We start from the raw sequence: 19,650 nt of genomic DNA on the forward strand, positions 1-19,650 counted from the left end.
GGGGGTTCCTCAGCAGCGCCCGGGAGGAGGGCAGAGTTCATGAGGTGGATAGATGTGGTGGTGGCAGCAGATGGAACTTTCTCATCTGATGGTTTATGTTGTGTTATCACTCAGGTCTCAGAGCAGCTGCCACCACTCAAAGAGCCTTCCTTGACCACTCAATCTAAGTACCTCCTTCACAGGGTCCTATACAACCCTATTTTACTATCTTTATAGCACCAATGGCTCTTAAAAAAAAATTGTTGTATTATTTGTTTACTCGATTGTGTCTACATTTCCCAATATAGAGCATAGACCTTACTTCTCTCTACTGCTGGGTCGTTAATCCCCGTAACTGAAAAGCACGGAATACGAACACACAATTGTGAAATGAATGAGTCAATGAACGCTTCAGAAACAAGCATTTCCAAGAATCCAAATGCTTTCAAATGTGATATTGCCTGTCTCAAGTATTTTTCTAGAGTTATTCCTACAGGTAGCAAGGTCTGTGGATGGTTGTGCCTGTGCCACTCGTTCTACTGAAAATACACGCCTCTGAGGCTTTTGAGACAGTGCCTTAGAGCGCTCTCTGGCATGTTGCAGGCTGCAGACTAAGAGCATCACAAAACAAGAGCCAGTGTCTCCAACAAGAAATCAGGCCAGTCTCACTGAGGCACTGCCCTTGGCGTACACAGGAGGGTACAGAGAAGGAAAAGATTGATCCGAAAAATAGAGAAAAGCCCTGGAACTGAAAAGCATTAAGTAAGAGAAAATTATCCTTGAATGTTTGTCTAGCACTTGATATTTGCTTCCCATCATTTTTATTAGTACTCCACCAAGGCACTCCAGAGGTCAGTTAATGTTTTGGACTCATTTTTACAGAGCCATAAACTGAAATGCTGAGAGATTAGGTGCTCCACACAAAGGAATTTATCTGCAGCTGCAGAAAAGGCTACCTGCTCTTCCCAGCCCGCCTAAGCCTATCACCCCTCTAAGAGCCACGGACTGAGAGAGTCAATGGTCAGATGGTTGCTAACAGCAGTAGTTGACCACTATGTATTTTTTTAATCTCTGATACTGATTTTACTTCTCTGGACTGACTTGCATTAACCTGAATTGAGAATATTTATGCAGAAGAAATAGTTGCATCCGTGAATACCAAGTTCAAATCCTGATAGGGGTGTTTATGCCTTGGTTGAATTATGCCCAAAAGCAATTAGACATTACCCAGTGGCTCAGAGTTTAACCTGCCATTTATGCCAGTTAGACAGAGGGAAGCCATGAAATTATCTATGGCTAGGCACCTTGGAAAATTTCCCAGGCTATCTTTCAAAGGTTAACTGAGATTGCTGGTCATCCTTGCCAAAAAGAAAGAAAAGAGGGAGAGAAAGGAGGAAACTGAGACATGGGGATACAGATATCCTGGTGGGGGGGAGGGAGAGGGAAGTTTAGTAGAACACCAGAGGGGTTTGATAAAAGAAAAATAAACACGAGATGCAATCTAAGAGTTTGTCATTTTCCTTTAGTTTTTTGTTGTTGTTTTGTTTTAATGTTTAGTAGTGAAAGAGGCTTTGTTTTAAAAAGTTGATCATTATTCTTCCAAAATTGTGTTCCCAAATGAGAAACAACATTCCACTCTCCTCTAAGCCTCCAGTAAAGGAGAATTTCACACCCCAGTTCCAAACCACACACTTGAATAATAATATCCTGCCCGAGGTGAAGAATGACTTCTATCACCTGCCTCCATGCTCGCCACACAAAGACTTTTGCAATGAATAGAGTATAAAGAGATATTGTTTGATTGTATCCGCCCTGCCCCCCATGAGGTAAACGTTAGTTAGCTAAGGGGGAAAATAGAAGATCAATTTACAAAACTCACAAATATGTGAGAATAATCCAGGTTTGTTCATTCTTCTGTACTTTCTTCCTCCCTCCCTTCCTTCTTTCCGTTTCTTTTTTATTAATCTTAATGGTATTTGCTGCCAATCTGAGAGCTTCTACAACAATCAGATTGTGCCTGGCTGTTAATAAGTGTCATCCTTAATGTGATATACAGAAGAATGTGGTCCCTGTCAATGTAATGGTATCTTTCCAGATTTGGTCCCTTCTGTTGCTCTGTCTTAACTGCTTTCCCTTGACCATGAAACCTGCTTCACTTCTGGGATTCTATCCTAAATATCATCCAAAGTTTAGAAAAAAAAAGTTGTGGACAAAGAGCTATATCCATTAAGCACAAAATTTTCAAATGATAATAATAAGAGAAATCTTCCAAATTAAAGGCATTAAGTAAATTCTAATTTATTTTGTTTGAAATAACATAAAGATATTTAAATTTAATTACAAAGAACAGTCAGTACATATAGGAATGCTTTGAATATTCAATGTTACATGAAAGGAATAGGAAGCTAAATGGCATAGCTATATGGTTATAATTATATAGAAAGCAAAAATGAGCAGAAGGTAAAAAAATACAGAATGTGGAAATACAATTAAATGTTAAGAGATTAGTTTTCTCTTATTTTTCTATATTCCAAATTTCCTATAAAGTTAAAATAAGTTGTAATTTAATTTTCTTAGCTTAAACGAGATGTGTAATGTAAAAAGACCCCTGTTTACTGCAATTGTTCCCTTTTCTTTTTAAATATTTCTTGCATCTTGGAATAGATATTTGTGGGCAAAAAATATTTTTGGATTAGGCCAAGTTTCTGTTCTCTGAGCCAGTTGATAAGGGCAGGGATTTAGAAGGAGAAAAAGTTATATAATCAGAATTTTATTAAAACTGTCTGGGATTTGTAGGCCATCTCTTTGAAACTCCACATTTTATAATGAAGAAACCAGGAAGGAAAAAGCTAGAAAAATATAACCAGCACATCCACGTGGGTGGATCCAATCCACGTGTTGTAAGTTTAATGAAGTTTTTGTAGTCATAATTATGTCAGAGGGCTCTGAAGATGGCTAGCAGAAGATGTAGGTGGTAGAACACTGCTGTCTTTCTGACTCAGTCTCCCTGGCCCTACTCTTTTCTAGTGACTTCCTGCTCTTTGCATCAAAAAAGCCTGTTTCTCTGCCCAGTCTGCGGGGCAACATTTACAAATCCTAGAGATAGTGCCGAAGACGTTTATTAGCACTGCCTAAGTTCTAGGATCAGTGTGTGTCCTCAGTGGTGCGGCAGCCCCTCCGAGCTGAGGCCCCCAGCACCCCAGCTCCTGGGCACGGGCACGGCTGACGGCCCAGCCCGAGCTCCTTTCTATGAGTCACCTATGGCCGCAGCTGCCTCACTCAAGCTGCTTCCCCCTTGGGGTTGGCCGTCTGTACCCAGTGCCTAGTCAGTAGGGGTATAAAGACCCAATAGACCCAATTCTCTTGCCTTGACTTGGGACAACTCTGAAGGCCATGCCAGCTCCACAGCCCCGAATGGCATCAGCTGGGGCTGGGCTGCAAGTGTACTGCCCGTCAGCTCCTCCCTGAACCCTCCTTGCTTCCCCCACTCCCCCATAGACCTCCGACAGACAAACCTCCGTCTCAGAGTCTGTTTTCCAGGGAACCCATCCTAAGATAATGTAACTGTATCATCACATAAGAAGTCTATGACAAAACCTTTGGTTCATTTTGGCTGAAATTGCATTGTTTTCAACTTTTTATTGATGATAGAACAAAAACAAGAGCTTGGTTTCAGAGTTATAGACCCTCTCTTTCCAGCAACAAAATTAGGTAGAGGGTTGAAAACTGTCTATTGAATCGGAGGACTTCAGACAACTTACCTTGCTTAAATACGCCTTCCCTTAATAACAAGAAGCCTTTACACTGGTTAGTTTTCTTCTTTATTTCCACTTTCTCTGTAGAAGTTATAAGCATATATGATAAGAAAATTAACCCATGAGTCAACTTTATCTTTGCTGGGAGTTGTTATAAATGCAGAATCACAGACCCCACCCAAATCTATTGGCCCAGAATCTGCATGTGACCAGGGTTCTTAGATGACACGTATGCACATTGAAGTTTGACAAGCACTGAACTGCACCGCTGTTGTTCAGTCAGGCTGCGTACTGAGACTGGCACTGTCAGAGGGAAAACAGATGTTAGATTCAGAAGCAGTCGGTATGGGTCCCAGCTCTGCTTTTGTGTTACTGAGCATCTTGGGCAAGTAAGTCTTCATTTCCTGGGCATCTCCTTGCTCACTCTGAAAAGTCCTTGTAACAATACGTACCTTAGAGGATCTGGATGAGATTTATACTTGCTTTTATTCAAATAACTTTTACTGAGCCTCTGTAATGCCAGGCACTATTTTTAAAGGCTTGAACATCACAAAGAACAAGACAGATTCAGGTCCTGCCTGAGACATTCCACAAACATGCACAGAGCATGAACCATGTACGGTGGTGAAAAACATAGACCTTTTTGGAGCCAACAGTTGAAGACCAAACACTGAATAAGTTACTACAAAAAAAAAATTGTCAGTATTATAAAGGAGAATTGTAACTGCATTGGGAGCTTATATTAAAGGGAAGTTAATCTAGTTTAGAGAAGGGGGTTCTCCAAATCTCTCCACTTTCATTCTACTTTCTGGTTAATGAGGATGGACAGATAAATATAAAATTCCAGCACCCTGGTAGGGTGATGTCAACAGTGACGTGTGGGTAGCTAACTCAGACCTGATGGGGAAGGGGGCCAGGATGAGGCTGGGATGTGTGGGACGAAGGGAAGTTCTCCCAGAAGAAATGTTACTTGTGAGACTTACAAAGCAAGTAGGATTGATTCGACAAACGTGGAGCTTAGGGTGTCATGTTCAAACACACAGAAGAACGTGAACTAATTTAGGGTTTTAAAAAACAAAAGTGACACGATTAACAACGCAGTTTCGAAGAATTTCTTTGCATTATTGAGACAGATTAGCTCGGTAGTGCATCCCATAAATGCCCCCTTCCTGCTCTCCTAGGTCGCCAACTTTCTCCTGTTGAACCTGCTTTTGAATTTATCTCTATGCTACCCTGGGCCAGACACTCATTTGGGTGTTTTCCTGTATGTTATTTGATTAAGCCTGTCTTTCTAGTCTAATGCTTTGACACCTGAAGAGACTGCCCCTTCTAGGGCCAGCCTATTCCTAGGGGTCATAAACAATTCACAGACTACATGCCAGCCAAGCAATTCAGACCCCCCGCCCTAACCACCGCCTTTATCAGGCTCTCTCCCACGCCAGTCTGCTACCCCACTGCCCCAGCCACCTCAGGACCAGTGCAACTAAAGACGGTTCCTACACTCCAGAGCCTGCTTCCTCTGCCTTGCCCACTGCTTCCCACTGAAACAACAACAAAGGCTCTTGCCCACACTTCCCCCTCACTCCCTCCGCTGCCTGACCCACCCTGGTGCTTCCCCGTGTGGCCCTGCATGGTGTGGCACCCCCTGCTCCTCTTGGGAACTGAGAGTTACAAACTATCCTTTCAATGGCAGTCATCTCCTGATCTGTTGGCCCTGCCATATATGAATAAAAGTAGAGCCCACATTTTAAAACAGTTACCTCATTCAGCTTTTAGAACACTCCCATGGGATGTTTCCCCATGTTTTTGAGATGACAAAGCTGAAACTCATCTATCTCAGAGCCTTCCGCTTTGTTTAAGCCAATATATTGTAGGGGAAACAGTGTAATATTTCTAGTAAAGTAGAATGGCCAGATTCAAATCCCACCCAGTATGAGTCTGGCAGTAATAAACAACCACAAGAATCTCAGTTGCTCTACACATAAAATTTATTATCTGTTCCCACAAACCCTCTGCAATCTAGATACTCTCCCGGGCAACTCACTTCCCAGCAGTGAGTCACCGAGCCTTCCAGTTTCTATTTTTGTGGCTCCACCATCTCAATACATGGCTTCCAGAGTCCCCAAGACAGGCAAGGAGAGAGCGGAAATAACTCACAACCGATCATGAGTATCGTAAGCAGTCTGGAGGTGACACGCGCCACAGCCTTCTACAGACCATTGACCAGACTCATCACGTAACCCGGCTACAAGGAAGACAGTGAAAGGCAGTGGAACGACTGAGCACTTGGTGAGTCTTACTGCCTGCGACACACGCTTCCACCACTTTTGAGCTTTTTACTTTGGGCAATATCCTCACCTTCCATCTGCATGTTATAGTGTCCCAAGGGCAGAGGTCAATAGCTACTGTGTTGGAAAAGTCAATGGTGAACCATTCCTTCCATTGTAGACACATGGAGACAATCAGAGCTTAATATGCCATTCCCTTTATAGCCACTTGGAGCTCCAATATATTTTTACTGGTTCAGTAACCTCTTTACTTACTTACACATACACTATAAATTACTAAAATTAGAATCTACTTCATTCTTATTATCGCTTTCAACTTTGAGTTTTGGCTTCATGTACGCTTTCGTTTGGGATTGTTTGAGTTTTTTGTTTTATGTATATTCTAGAAACAGAATCATGCACAGAAAACTGTCCCCATATTCAAACAGGTTGAAAGAAAACTGGAACCTTTTTCAGGACGCCACAGAAATTAAATCAGTCTATTACTCCTCTTTTTAACTACATTATTTCTCTATTAGCTGCTTCTTCCTATTCCATTATGAGTGTCTCTCTGTATGTTTTAAGAGCCTCCAACAGATCATTTATTGGTTCTGTTAATCATTTTCCAAATGTAGCACCTCTTCGGGACCAAATTCTCATACAGTAGCCTTTCACAGAATAAGACTCAGTCAATACGTGATTGCTTTGGTCAGGCATATGGTCCTAATACCATCCTCCACAGCCAGAGTTCTGAAAGTCATATGATACCACGCATGCTATAACCCACCTCTGGAAGCTTAGCTCAGACCATAGCTTTGGGTGAGGCAAAATCACACAGTTTCATGGATTCCTCTCCAAAACAGCCTTGTGAGCTTTTTTTTTTTTTTAATGACTAGAGCTACATTCATCTTTTTCAGTTTACTGTTGGCTTAGAATTCGAGAGGATAGGAAAACATTAAACCACAGGTTTAGCCACCCATGGCATAGCTAACAGATGGGTTCTTCAAGACAAAGAAAAATATGTGAAAAGCACATCTTCTAGTCATTTTATCTCTGTCACACATAGGTTTTTTTTTTCTACAACCATCTAAGACTTTCACTGACTGCTGTAATATTGAATTTTGTTAACTTTCATTTTGAATTATTATAGAAATGGTACTGTTACCATGACAAAAACACAAACTGAGCTATTCTCTTAAACATATGGGTCACCGGTGAGCACAGCAGAAAACGATGATAATTGTAAATTTAAGCAAGGAAAAAAAAACAGATCAATTTTGAGCAAAGGGCAAGACTAATCTATAAGTCACCTTTATACTATGGGCCACTAACCATGTCAAATACTAAAGGATATTTTTAAAGGGTAAAAAAAATAATTAAAACAAGGACTAAAATTTATCTCATAGATTCAGTTTTTCATAAACTTAAGAAAGACACATTAACAAAGGACGCCTATCAGTTAATTGGTAAACATATTTACCTAGGATTCCTGCATTGTGGTGTCAGTCGTGACTAGGGGAGAGGACACTGGAAACAATTTGTGTCCACCACGAGGAAGCAGGTCAGTCTCATGTGGATGCACAGTCTGGGGTATCATGTTACCTCTAGAAACCACACATGAGATTTGGTCACAGCAATATGGGTGGATCAAAAAAAAAAGTGAAAAAAGGAAAACAAAATGAGGTAGAAATCATGTGATAGTATTCACATAAGTTAAAAGTATGTAAAAACACAATATAAAACAAAAAGATGCATGTTATGTCAAAATTGTTGCTTATAGTAGTAGAACTAATACTTTTTAACAGAATATCCAAAGGGCATAAGAAAATTTGCTGAGTCCCATTCAGACTTTGCTGTGTGCCACTTTCAATGGCCCAGAACCTGAGGGGATAAGATTTCCAAACTAAGGCTCTGGAACCCTTCCATTCTGACAGCCTCTGCTCTGAGGGAGATGGTGGGGTAGAGATAAAAGAGAATAAAGCTGAAACAAACAAGTAAGAGAGTCTGCACATCAGACAGAAGCTAATTTGTCTGCCAGGAACTAAGGAGTGTGATTAAATAAGCATCTGAGATGCAAAAGAGACACAGAGAGAGAGAGAGTTAAACAGACAGAGAGCACTCTGGTCACGATGACATGTTTAACTAGACTGTATATTCTTAGTTTATGTAAAGGTTTTTGTTTTGTTTTGTCCATAATAAGATCCCATCTGACCATCAGCAGGTTCAAAAGGATATAAACTCAAACACTTAGGAAAGCTCACAGTTAAGACTCAAGCCTTAGTAGCCATTCAATCAGTTGTTCAACCCTCAGCACAAATCAACTGAAGAGCAATAGACTCAAAACTACACAGAGACGTGGATTAATCGTCTACCATATGTCCATCACTTGGTTAGGTCTGGGATTCTGTGAGCCACAAATATTATGTTCCAACAAGTAGAATGTGACAAGCAGACAGGAAAATAAAAGGCAGTCAGTGTACTGAGTATTACGGGTGGTCAGAAGTCAGGTCCCAAACCTTCACACAGTTGAAAATGATTAGACAGTCTTCCCACTGATAAAGTTCCAGGGCACCTGATGCTGGTGAGTCTAGCAAAAGCAACTTTTCTACAATAGCTAAGGGAAAGTTCGAAGGACCTAAGTCACAGAAAATAGCCAAGACTGATTTAGAAGCTTCCAATCGCATCTAACAAAGCCGTCTTTTTTTTTTTTTTTCTGGGGATTGTGGCCAGGTGAGGGTTTGGCTTCTGAGGGGAGTCTCTACTTGACATGATTTATCGGGAGGCCCACAAACCCTCTGACACGATTCCACGTAATGGCACACTGGACAAGTTATACCGCTTTCCAAAGGAGATGCACACAGGATGGGAAATGGAAACAAGATTTTACGATTTATGATTTAGGAAGCAAATCACAGCCTTCCTGCAGTCACGTGTCCAACATTTAATCTCTACATTATTTCAGCCAGAGAAATGAACATTCTCATTCCTGTAGAATGAGTGACACATGGTTCAATGTTCCTCTCCCCTCCTGAGAATGGGCTTCCCCCAGGAGCCCAGTGAAAGGAGGCTTGTCTGGTCATATCTCTGGAAAGGGCGCATTGACTATGCCAGCTTTGTTGTTTATTACCTTCCTACAGTGAAGCTAGAAAAATTATGAGAAAAAAAAATGCAGAAGAGAAACAAAGACTAGATGTCAGTATAGTCTCATAGAACCAGTTCTGTTTGGGCGACATTCTTTCTTCTCCTAAAGCCGGGGTGACACTCACCAGGTGAAACAGCCAATGTGTCATAGGCACAGACCAGTCAAAATGCGTACACATCAATGCAGTCAGCTCAGCTGAGGTGACCCGCAAACGCTAGAGGCCATTTTTCTACTCGGTTATCGGGGAAAGTTCAAAGAGCTAGTACTGTCTTCCAGAATCAGCTCCAAAACTCCCTGAAGGTCTCTGTCGTCCCTCCTGTAATTTCACAGTTACTCGCCCACTCATTTGTTGCCAACACGTACAAAGGTGGAGCAGTCCCTCAAAATGTCACCCTGCCTTCATTTCCATTGACGCCAGAAGCAAAAATTAGATCTTCCTGTTTCGGGGTAACTTAGACTCTTCTTTGTTAGGCTTAATCTCTTTTGGAGAGTCAAATTCCAGGTTTTCCCCAACAGCCTTCTCCGATCCCTGAGGGGCTTATGAATTGGCCAATTGTTAGAGAAAGGACACTGGCTCTTGCTTGGTGTCTGAGCACCAACCAGCCTCCATCACCGCACTGAAGTGTGAGATGCACAGATCCGTGGTCTGACTCTTTAGCACAGAGGTAGGCGCTTTTAAGTAGCTCCGTCTTCTCTGCCTATTTCATCAAGCTTTCCCCTCAGCACGAACATGCACAGCATTCTGAGACTCTGAGATCTGGCCACATCCATATATGACTCCTGCTTTGGGCTCTCCAATCCGTAGTTTCCAATTGTGGCAGGCTCTGGTAGCCGTGCTGTTTTCCAGCTCTCAAATACCATCCCCTGCTCCAATTTTAAGACTTTTAGGAACTCTCCTAGGTCTCCTAGGAGACTTGAGGATGGGCTAGCTCAGGTTTCATCATCTAATACACACAACACTGAAATTTCTGCTCTGCTAAGGATGCCCCCTTTGAGGAAGTCATCTCCATCAAACGATCTAAGCAAGATGTGAGGACCAAGCTCACTCTAATCAATGATTTCCAAAATCATCTGGGGTCCCCGTCCCACCCAGGCCCAGGAACCAGCCCCAGTTCAGGGCTCAGTAATCTTGCTATTCTCTTACTCTTTCTCCCCAGACTCCCCCCGCCACCCAACCAGTTTTCTTCTTTACGGTGTATTTGAAAATCCTTGTGTTACACTCTGCATATTCTGTATTCTGTGGCTTATAGTAAATCGTTCTTCCTTCAGTCCTCTAACTTCTTAATATTTTAAGGGAATAGTTAATATTTAAAGCAAAGCTTCTGATTTCTCTTTCAACATACCTAGGTATTGCAAGTGAATGCCTTGGCTTTTCAGAATTATTGTCTCTGAAATTAGCTTCAAGAGCATGTTTTGGAATTCAAAAACTGAACATTTGTCTCCTTTGTTCTTGGCTGGGTTCTGCCCTCCCCCTGAAGCCATGGATGTGTGACTCAGTGGGAGAGACTATGGAGCCAAGGAGCTAATGAGAATTAAAAATACAGACGAGAGTGGAGGATATAGCTCATTGGTAGAATGGGTGCTTAGCATGCATGAGGTCCTGGGTTCAATCCCCAGTACCTCCACTAAATACATACATATATACATACATACATACACCTAATTACCTCCCCTCCCCCAAAAAAAGAAAACAAACAAAAAATACAGAAAAGAAAGTTTCAAAAGCATACCTTCTTTACCCCAAATTTTAAAAAAAGAGATTAATTCCCAAAAATTGGGTTACAAAATAGCATTGAACACATTTGTTCTATAATATCTTTGCTATCCAGGGGCCTAGAGTATGACACAGGCATATAAAAGCAGAATTTTTCACAAAGAGATGAAATTGAATCACCACCCTGATTCACAGAGGTGAGTGAACATTCCAGCTTCAGCAAAAAGGAGGTTTTGCCACTGTCTGCAGCAGCAAGGTTGTTCTAGAGGTGAGGGGAAGGACCATGAGGGAGGCGGACATACGTGACAGAAGCCATGGATTTAAAAAAAAAAACAACTTTATATGACTGTCCACGAGCTGATCATCTAAAATTATCTACTTAGAGTTTCCCATGTTAACCTTAGATATTAAGAACCATTATTCTAGGGGGAGAGGATAGCTCAAGTGGTAGAGCATGTGCTTAGCATGCATGAGGTCCTGAGTTCAATCCCCAGTACCTCCTCTAAGAATAAATAAATAAGCTGAATTACCTTCCCCTACCAAAAAAAAAAAAAAACCCATTGTTCTAGCAATCTACAATTAACTAAGTGACTTTCTGACCGTTATCTTATTTGATTCTCTCTGTGAAACAGAGTTACAGTAACCCAATGTCCACTTGAAGAACCTGAGGCTCACGGACGTCCTTAGAGCCGGGTAACGGTACTAACAGGAAGCAATTCAGACCTCCACCCTCCACATCAGAAGGGCTGTTTCCTTTCTTCACCCTTACAGCCATTGCTCATTCATTCTCTTATTTTCTTAAAATCACCCTAAATTTTATCCCATGGCTTATCTTATAATTATTGGCTTATGATGTTTGTTCTTCCTAAATGTTGATGGACTGCAGTCATCACTAATCAATGCGGGCTCCTCCCAGCACTGTGTCTGACATGCCTTGCTTAAACTGAATATCAAGTCATCTCATCTTGATGTTTGATTTGTCTTCTGAAGTCACCTCTAATTTTGAGGAAGTTTGTACTCTTTATGAGATGAATCATAGGGTCTGCCTATTCATTTACTGTTGTTTATTCCTTAAAGAATATATTTTCCTTTGTCACTTTCCAACTCCCACTCATGGTATCTAATGTCTCAAGCCTTTCACTGCCAAGTCATTCCATCTGGGATTCTCCTTTCCAAGGTATGCTCTGTGCATGGGTCAGATGTCACTACCCATCCTCTTAGCAAAATGTAGTATCAGCCATTTTGACTTAGCCTATTAAAACTAACAAATCTACAACAATTAGCTTCTGCTGCATAAGACCCCCAAAATGTAATGATTTAAAGTAACAACCATTTATTTAGCTCAAAATTCTACATAATTTGGGCAGTTCTGCTCTTGGCTGGGTTCAGTCAATGCATCTGCGATCAGCTGAGAACCAGTTGGTCTAGGATGACCTCAGCTAGAATGTCTGTCCAGTGTTGTTCATAAAGCATACAAGAGTTCAAGAGAGCAGAGGAAAAATAAAGGCTTGACACTAGCACACCATCACTTCTGTCATATTCCATTGGCCAAAGCAAACTCTAAGGCCAGCCAAGATTCAAGCACTGGGCAAAGAGACTCCATCTCTTGAGGGGAGATGCTGCAAAGTCACACTGCAGAGAAGAGGAGGTGATTCTTCTATCAACCTGTCAAAGTATCTGTAACTAAAATTGGTCAAACAAGAAATTTTACTATTTGGCTATATGACCTACTCTGTTTTGCTCCCATATATGAATACACATTTAATCATTTCCCAACCAGTATATTTACTTGGTAAAAGGAAACAATTATTTAAATATAATGAGTTTAATTCCATTAACTTTGCCAAATATTACTCGGGCCTCTAATGCTAGGCACTGAGTTAGTCATGGAAAATATGGGCAAACGAGAAAATCACTGCCATTAAGGAGCTTTTAGTCTAGAGGAGAAAACAAACAAGCAAATATATGCAATGTTAGATGCAGAGGACACTACGGGGTTACAAGGAAAGGATACACGACTCAGAGAAAGCTGTGGAATGCCAGGTATCAGGGAAGCCCAGAAGGGTGAGAAACGATGCGTTCTGTGTGTGTGGACAGAAAACACGGAATCCACAGCTCACAGCCTTATCAGAAGGTCGAGAAATGACTTCACTGACAGACTTGGGCTACCGTGAAAGCATGACTGATACCAGGGGCTTTCTTTCATTAAACTGGCTCAGCCTACCAGGCCCCGACCACGACCTGTCGTGTAAAGATCCCACGTGAACCTCGGTTGCTGTTCTCTGTTTAAAAATCAGAAAATCGACTCTGCTTGTTGTCTGTCTCCCCTTCACTCCTCACCGCTCAGTGTGTGTTTAACACCTGCTCCTCTGTGTTTTGGTGTGGAGGCTGCTGGGCTAGTTCACCCTCAGTACTGAGATGTGACTTCCTCTGAGCAGTTCAGTATTCATCCTATTTTTGAAGTCCAAGACCAGTCATACATTGGTCCACACAACCATGATTTATCACGGACTGGCTCTGGCCAGTCCTATATAACAGTCTATAAGGTAATTATATATAACTCCTATATAACAGTAAACAAGGTAATTACTCTACCCTCATGACTCTCACAATCTGTAAGGAGAGACTGATATGAAAACAGGAATTACACAAGTGGTTTTCAATTATGTTTATATGTCCTATAAAGAAAAATGGAAGGTAGTATGAGAACAAAAGAAGAAACATTCTAATTAGTCATCTGACAGATAAGCAGAAGTTTACCTCAAAAGGGAACTGGAAGGATCCAAGAGGAGTGTCCTAAGCTGAAAACACAGCACGTGCCAGCGCTGGGTGTGAGGGAGCTGGCGACGTGCAGGAGCAGAAGCGCGGTCAGTGCGGCTGGAGCCTAGTAAGTCAGGAGAAGAATCAGAGTGATGGAGTTGGAAGGACAGAATTTACAGCTAGTCTACAAAAACACATGCACCACTCTGCTTGAAGATACTTTTCATCAAAACCGTGCCAAACTTGGGATGTAGGTGACTTCAGAATTAACTCAAACTTTGTAATTTTCTATTCCATTTGCAATTTATCATGCAGAGTATCTTCATTTCTCAACCCACAAGTTCACCTTCAATTCTAACTACTTCCAATTTCTTGAATATTTCCTTAAAATAAGGTTGGGCTAACTTTGATACAACCAGTGAGGAACTAAGTAGAATTTCTAGGATATAAAATGTTTTACAGGATTCTAGGAGTTGAAACCAACTCCCTGGGCATAGAATAAAGGGTGGCAGAGGAGGCGAGCTAGAAACTGGTTCACTCCGTCTACTCTCTCTTTGAGGATGTTCAAGCTGAAAGTTATGCCCTACCTCATTATCCCTAGAATCTAAGGAGGTTAGGCTACTCCCAGGGCATTCTCCATTCGTCTTTTCTGTGTTACTCTCCAAAGCCTTTCTTTATCTCTAATATTCTGTTTTAAATTCTTTTGAAATTAGAACTTAGAGCAAATGTGCTTCATATGCAAATATTTGGCTGTTTCTGTGTGTAAAATGTAGTTAAAAATCAAAGCTATAAAACTAAAATGGAAGACCTTAAAAACCCAAACTCCACACACATTGGCCCAGAGTGTGTATGTGGTTGTGTGCTCGGGGATGGCAAGGAGCTGCCAGCAGAAAGCAAATTGGGAAGAGAGATTAAACCTCTTCTTACATCTCAGAGGCTCCCACATTGAGATCCCTGCCCCCTTCCCCAATACTCTTATCTAGGCGAAGAATAACTGTGCAGCCATTGTTACTTCCCCCCATCTCTTCCGTGCTGCCCCTTCCCCAAACCAGCAGGGGAATCACCCTATTGCAGACTCATGCAAATTGTGGGAGTCCCTCCCATGACACACACCTAATCCTTCACTTAATTCAGCATCGTTTATCTTTTGCTTACTCGGCATCCATATTGTTCAGTTCACCTGAATTTAAAGAAAACCTGTGCAAACGTCGAGGTCGAACATTTCTGGATCACTCCCTTTCCCCGGAGGTCACTTTATCTGGGCGTGTGATGCCTTTTACTGTCAATTTGCAGAGTTGAAAACGTAATGTCAAATTAAAACACTCCACGTTTTAGGAACTCAGCTCCTACTCTAGGTTCTGTTATTTTAAAACTTAGGCTAAAATGTTCCAGGAGGTGACTGAGTTCCCTCTTGTCCCTGGGGAAGCCTCTGTGAATGACTTTCCACAATGAGTTTTCTGAGCATCACCAAGTTCACTTTTCACAACCTAAGTGTTGCACGGGTAAATGCTTGCCATGGGCATTCAAATTGAAGGAGCGAATGAAAATTCTAAGTGGAAAGTTTCTAAATGAATAAAGAAACAGGGAAGGCTTCACTTAAAAAGGTAATAATGTGGAAACAAAGCTTAGAGTTCCAATCTCACCATAAGCAGCGGGACCCTAATCAAGCTACTCTGGTTTCCCGTTCAAACGCAGGGACGTCACGTCATTATTTCAGAGATGAAATGAGTTAACACGTGTAATTCATTTCTTGCCTATAGCTCTCCTGATGTCTAACTAGGCTGCATGATAAGACAGGGAGTAACTCATGTTCTGTTGTTTTTTTTTTTAATGAACTAATGGAGATTCATTGATTTATGCAGTCAATTATAAAGTGTGGGCAACAGCCAAATAGGCAAGTTACTTGAAGGGAAAACGCAAAAAGTCCTCAGGTCACTGAAGCAGCAATTAGCAAGTATTGTGGGGAGAGAAGGAGGGGATGGGGGGAAAGGAGGAGGAAAAAGGCCTGATGAGGCAAATTGCCTTTAATTATCCTTAAACATTTTCTCGTCTTCTTTTGATGCCATAAGACCCCCTGCAGTTGCAAAATAAAATCAGCCTGAGTCTTGTTTTGCTCTTTTAAATCGGAGCATAATAGCCACTGTGGAAACATGTTCTTAATCAAAGGTATTAAACTTCTGGCTGCTCTCCTTCCTTCGTTTCAAATTGCCTGGGTTCATTATTATCACGGGGAAGAGACGTCTAGTCACCATGTAGCTCCCTTCTTGGTAAATTAAAATATTAATTACAAAATACGTTATTTTTATCTTATATCTTAAGCTATTAGCTACTGCAGCTGGGATAAAAGGGGGGGCAGGGGGAGGGTACTTACTTTATGCTGAAGTAATTTTCCTAACAACGCATTCATAGTGATTTCTAGTTCCTGTAAATCAAACCAGGACATGAAATGCTGCATTTTGAGAGCCATCTGAATAAATCAGGTAGCGAGTTCACTTACTTTTCGTCTCAGAGATAAGTGTGCAATTACCGTTGCCGTGTCCACGCGCTCAGGACGCGCGGCTGCTCAGACAAGGCGCTTCGCTGCAGCCAGTGCCAGGCGGAGCCGGAGAGGAAAGAAAGAATGTTTCCTTTTCATTTCCGCCACACAATGCCGTAATCGATCTTATGCCCGTAGACACAAATGCTCAATCTCTGGGAAAGAGGCAAATAAAGCTACAGAGTAGACATTAGAGCCAACTAAAACTCTCATTGTCTGCTTCTTCAAAGGCTCAAATTACCAGCAAGGTATTGAGGTGACAGTAGAAAGTCTTAAGAAAATACCGTCCAGTGGCCAGCAAACCCACTAAATATATGCAGATTACCTGGCCCTGTGGTGCCTGAAGTCATCACAAAATAAACCAAAGCTGGGGTATCTTTAACAGTCAAGAGTTAAATACAGTAATCATGCACTTAGGGGGTTTATTTGGAAAGGGTCTAAAAGCCACCATCCCCTTGCAAAATATTTCCTCCTTTCCCTACCACCTGCATGGTGCCTGAAATTAGATACTTTTCCCCCTTATGTTTGGGAGGATATTCAGTTTAAGAGGTCACTATTTAATTTCAGAAACAGCTAGAGAGATAAAACTTTACAGCCAGCACCATTTAAGTGCCCACTACGTACTAAGTACTTTACATATATTATTTTCTTGAATCATTACTTTAATCTTATGATGTAGACATTTTTTATAGCACCATGTTACTCAAATGAAAACCGAGTCTTAGAAAGATGAAGTAGCTTGAACAATTGGTGAGGGATACGGGGACAATCTCAATCCAGGCATCTGACTGCAAAGCCCTGGCTCTTCCCTGGCTCTTAACTGTATCCGTCAGCTTCTACCTGATAGTATGTGTTGGGGCACAAGGGACAGAGTGCCGGGACACTGAAAAACAGAAGAGGGTACAAAACAAGGAGGTGAAGGGGCATCAGAGAGAAAGCAGAATCAACCCTAGATATGCTGATTCTCGGAGGGAGAACCCCAGACTGCTAGCCAGAAGTGTTAGTGCTTGGCCTCTCACCCCTCCCGCCAGACTTCATCCAAGCTAGCCATCTTTTCGGGCCTTTGTGCATATATCTCACTGAATCGCACAAAACTCACAGTCCCCGCGGATGAGCAAAGCAGTTGTAATTTTCCCACTTGTACTTTTCTGCGTCCTTGGTGAATTTCAGTCCTACGTCCCCTGCTCTCTGCAAGAGAGGCTCACTGGTTTCAACACCTCAAAGACACTGGGAGGCAGGGGAGTAAGAGCAGTGGGGCAGGGCTTGGTTCTATTGCCCAGCTGTATCCCTTAGGGCAAGTTACTTAACCCTGCGTGCTGCCTCAGATTCCCTATCTGAAAAATGGGGTTCTTAACAGTGCTTTGTCATAAATAGCAGTTAGAAAACGTTGAATAGATGTTAGCTACTGCTTGTAGTAATATACCACCTCTCGATTTAACGGGGTAGGATAGCATTCCTAAAGGTGTCCTGTAAAAGAATTCCTGAGCCAAAGAAGTTTGGAAAACTGATTTGATGACTTGCTCTTGCTAATGCACAACACAACTTAGCATATAAAAGAATCCTCCAAACTGCAGTCCAGAAGCCCACATGTTCATTCCATGAAGCACCCCTGAGGGATCAGCGTTCCAAAGAATTCCTACATGGACTAGGACAAAGTGATGTGAACACTACTGCATGTAACTGTACCTGCCACAGATTCATACATCGTCACCAAGACCTCTTTCTTGGATGCGAAAGTCAGCTGGCCACTCAGGAGAACAGTTTTTGAACAAGTTGCTCACCTCTTAAGTCTCAGTGTCTACATACACATTCATGATTCTGTCTTGTCGAAAGTAGGAATCAGCCTTATTCATCTTTGAATTTCCAACATTTGTCTCAGAGCCCAAAACTTGGTTAGTGCTCAGAGTGTTCATAAGTGGCAGAATGAAGGCTCAGCTCAGAACCAGACAATGCAAACTGGTGGATCCAGTGAAAACTTACCACCAACAAGCTCAGTCCCACCAATTTTTACTGAGTCTTCTGGAAGCAGACACTGAAATGGCATTAGGAGTGCCAGAGGATAACCCGGAGGTATTGCCTATGAAAGAGAGAGGCGGGGGGAGCAGGACTGGACACGGAGTGTCTCAGACTGCAATGCGTATCTGATACTCAGCCAACCTATTGGGGAGCTCCGAGGGAAACACCGTCCTGCAAACAGCAGAAATGGCCAAGCCCTAGTCCCCCTTCCCTCCACCCTCAATGTGCTCAGCCACTGGCTGGGGTTGCCCAGAAGAGCTTGGCTTTGGCTCAAATGCAGCCGTGACAGCAGATCCCTAAGTCACTGCACCTGGAGTCTAGCAGCTACTTCCTCACAGCTGAAAGGGAAGTTCTTCAAGCGAGACCCAGCAGTGCACCTAGGTCATCGCCACGGTGAGCCTCTCCCAGGTGCTGACTTAGTAGGTTCAGAGACAAACAAGGCTTCACTTTTATACTAGACTATAGAATGCTAGGAAAATAAACCACTTATCAATAATGAGTTTAAGAAAACAGTATATGGATAGTTCTCTAAGGACAGAAAAATCTGCTCTGGGGTGGTTGGTTAATAATGTCTGCCAAAGACAGCAAGTGCACAGACACGTGAACTGGCCATCACTGGCCTACCCCATCCCCTCGTCCGGCTCAAGTCTTCCTCACGGTCCAGCTGAAGACTCACGTTTTTCATAGTTTTCTTGAATACTTCTACCCATAAATGTGTCTCCTTTTCTAACCAGCTACAACGTTTATTTCCTCATCATCATTTGTCACAGAATTTACATTTTATGTTTTCTCCAACAATTGGGTTTCATTCTATTTTATCTAGTCTCAATGACCAAACTATAAATAACTTGCCAGCAGGGACAATGTCTCATATTTTCTTACCCTGCCCTTTTTAAATAGCCCCACACCACTTAGACTGTTGAGAAAATGGTAGCTGGCCAGTGTCTACATTGGGTTATATGGACTGATTGAGAAACCTTGCTGATGAAATACAAATGTATTAATTTCCTTCACCATTAACACTCCAAAAGAAAGGAGTACACGTCATGCTCAGTTGGGACGTGTGTGTGTGTGTGTGTGTGTGTGTGTGTGTAGTTATATTGTTCTGTTGCCTACATTTCTATAAAAGAACCCCAGTACCCACTGGCAGCGTATATGGTGTCTAAGAGGGAAACTAGAGGTTGTAGAAACATTTCTATAACCTCTATCAGCTCCATCCCACCGACCTCTGAAGGGTCTAACTTCAGTTTTATAATTTAATGTAAATTTCTCCACAAGCACAACTTTAAGCATCCTGGTCACCTGGACCACTTCCAACAATACGACTATCACCAAACCTCACAAACAGAAATTCTGGGGCTGCTGTTTACCTCTGAAGTTCATGCAGATAATAGAGTGTAGTCCCCAGTTCTATTTTCTCCATCAAAATCCTCCAGGGACTGGTGCAATCAAGTCTACTTCCTCTAAAGTCTTCACTCCTG

The 19,650-nt window shown here is 42.1% G+C and overlaps 1 long non-coding RNA gene across 3 annotated transcripts in view; it reads right to left on the reverse strand.

The window, feature by feature from the left end:
* The window catches only part of LOC140700587 (uncharacterized), an 86,199-nt gene extending 70,022 nt beyond the window's left edge, over positions 1 to 16,177 (reverse strand). The window contains exons 1-3 of one of the 3 annotated variants that reach the window (XR_012079001.1): positions 16,115 to 16,164; positions 15,989 to 16,039; positions 13,618 to 13,741 (exon numbers count right to left, since the gene is read on the reverse strand). This is a non-coding gene — a long non-coding RNA (uncharacterized lncRNA). Of the gene's footprint in view, positions 1 to 13,617; positions 13,742 to 15,988; positions 16,040 to 16,114 lie in introns of all 3 variants that reach the window. The other 2 variants (XR_012079003.1, XR_012079002.1) reach the window with 2 other exon arrangements.
* Positions 16,178 to 19,650: the final 3,473 nt, after the last annotated feature.

The sequence above is a fragment of the Vicugna pacos genome, chromosome 13, assembly GCF_048564905.1.
Source record: "Vicugna pacos chromosome 13, VicPac4, whole genome shotgun sequence".
Taxonomy (NCBI): domain Eukaryota; kingdom Metazoa; phylum Chordata; class Mammalia; order Artiodactyla; family Camelidae; genus Vicugna; species Vicugna pacos.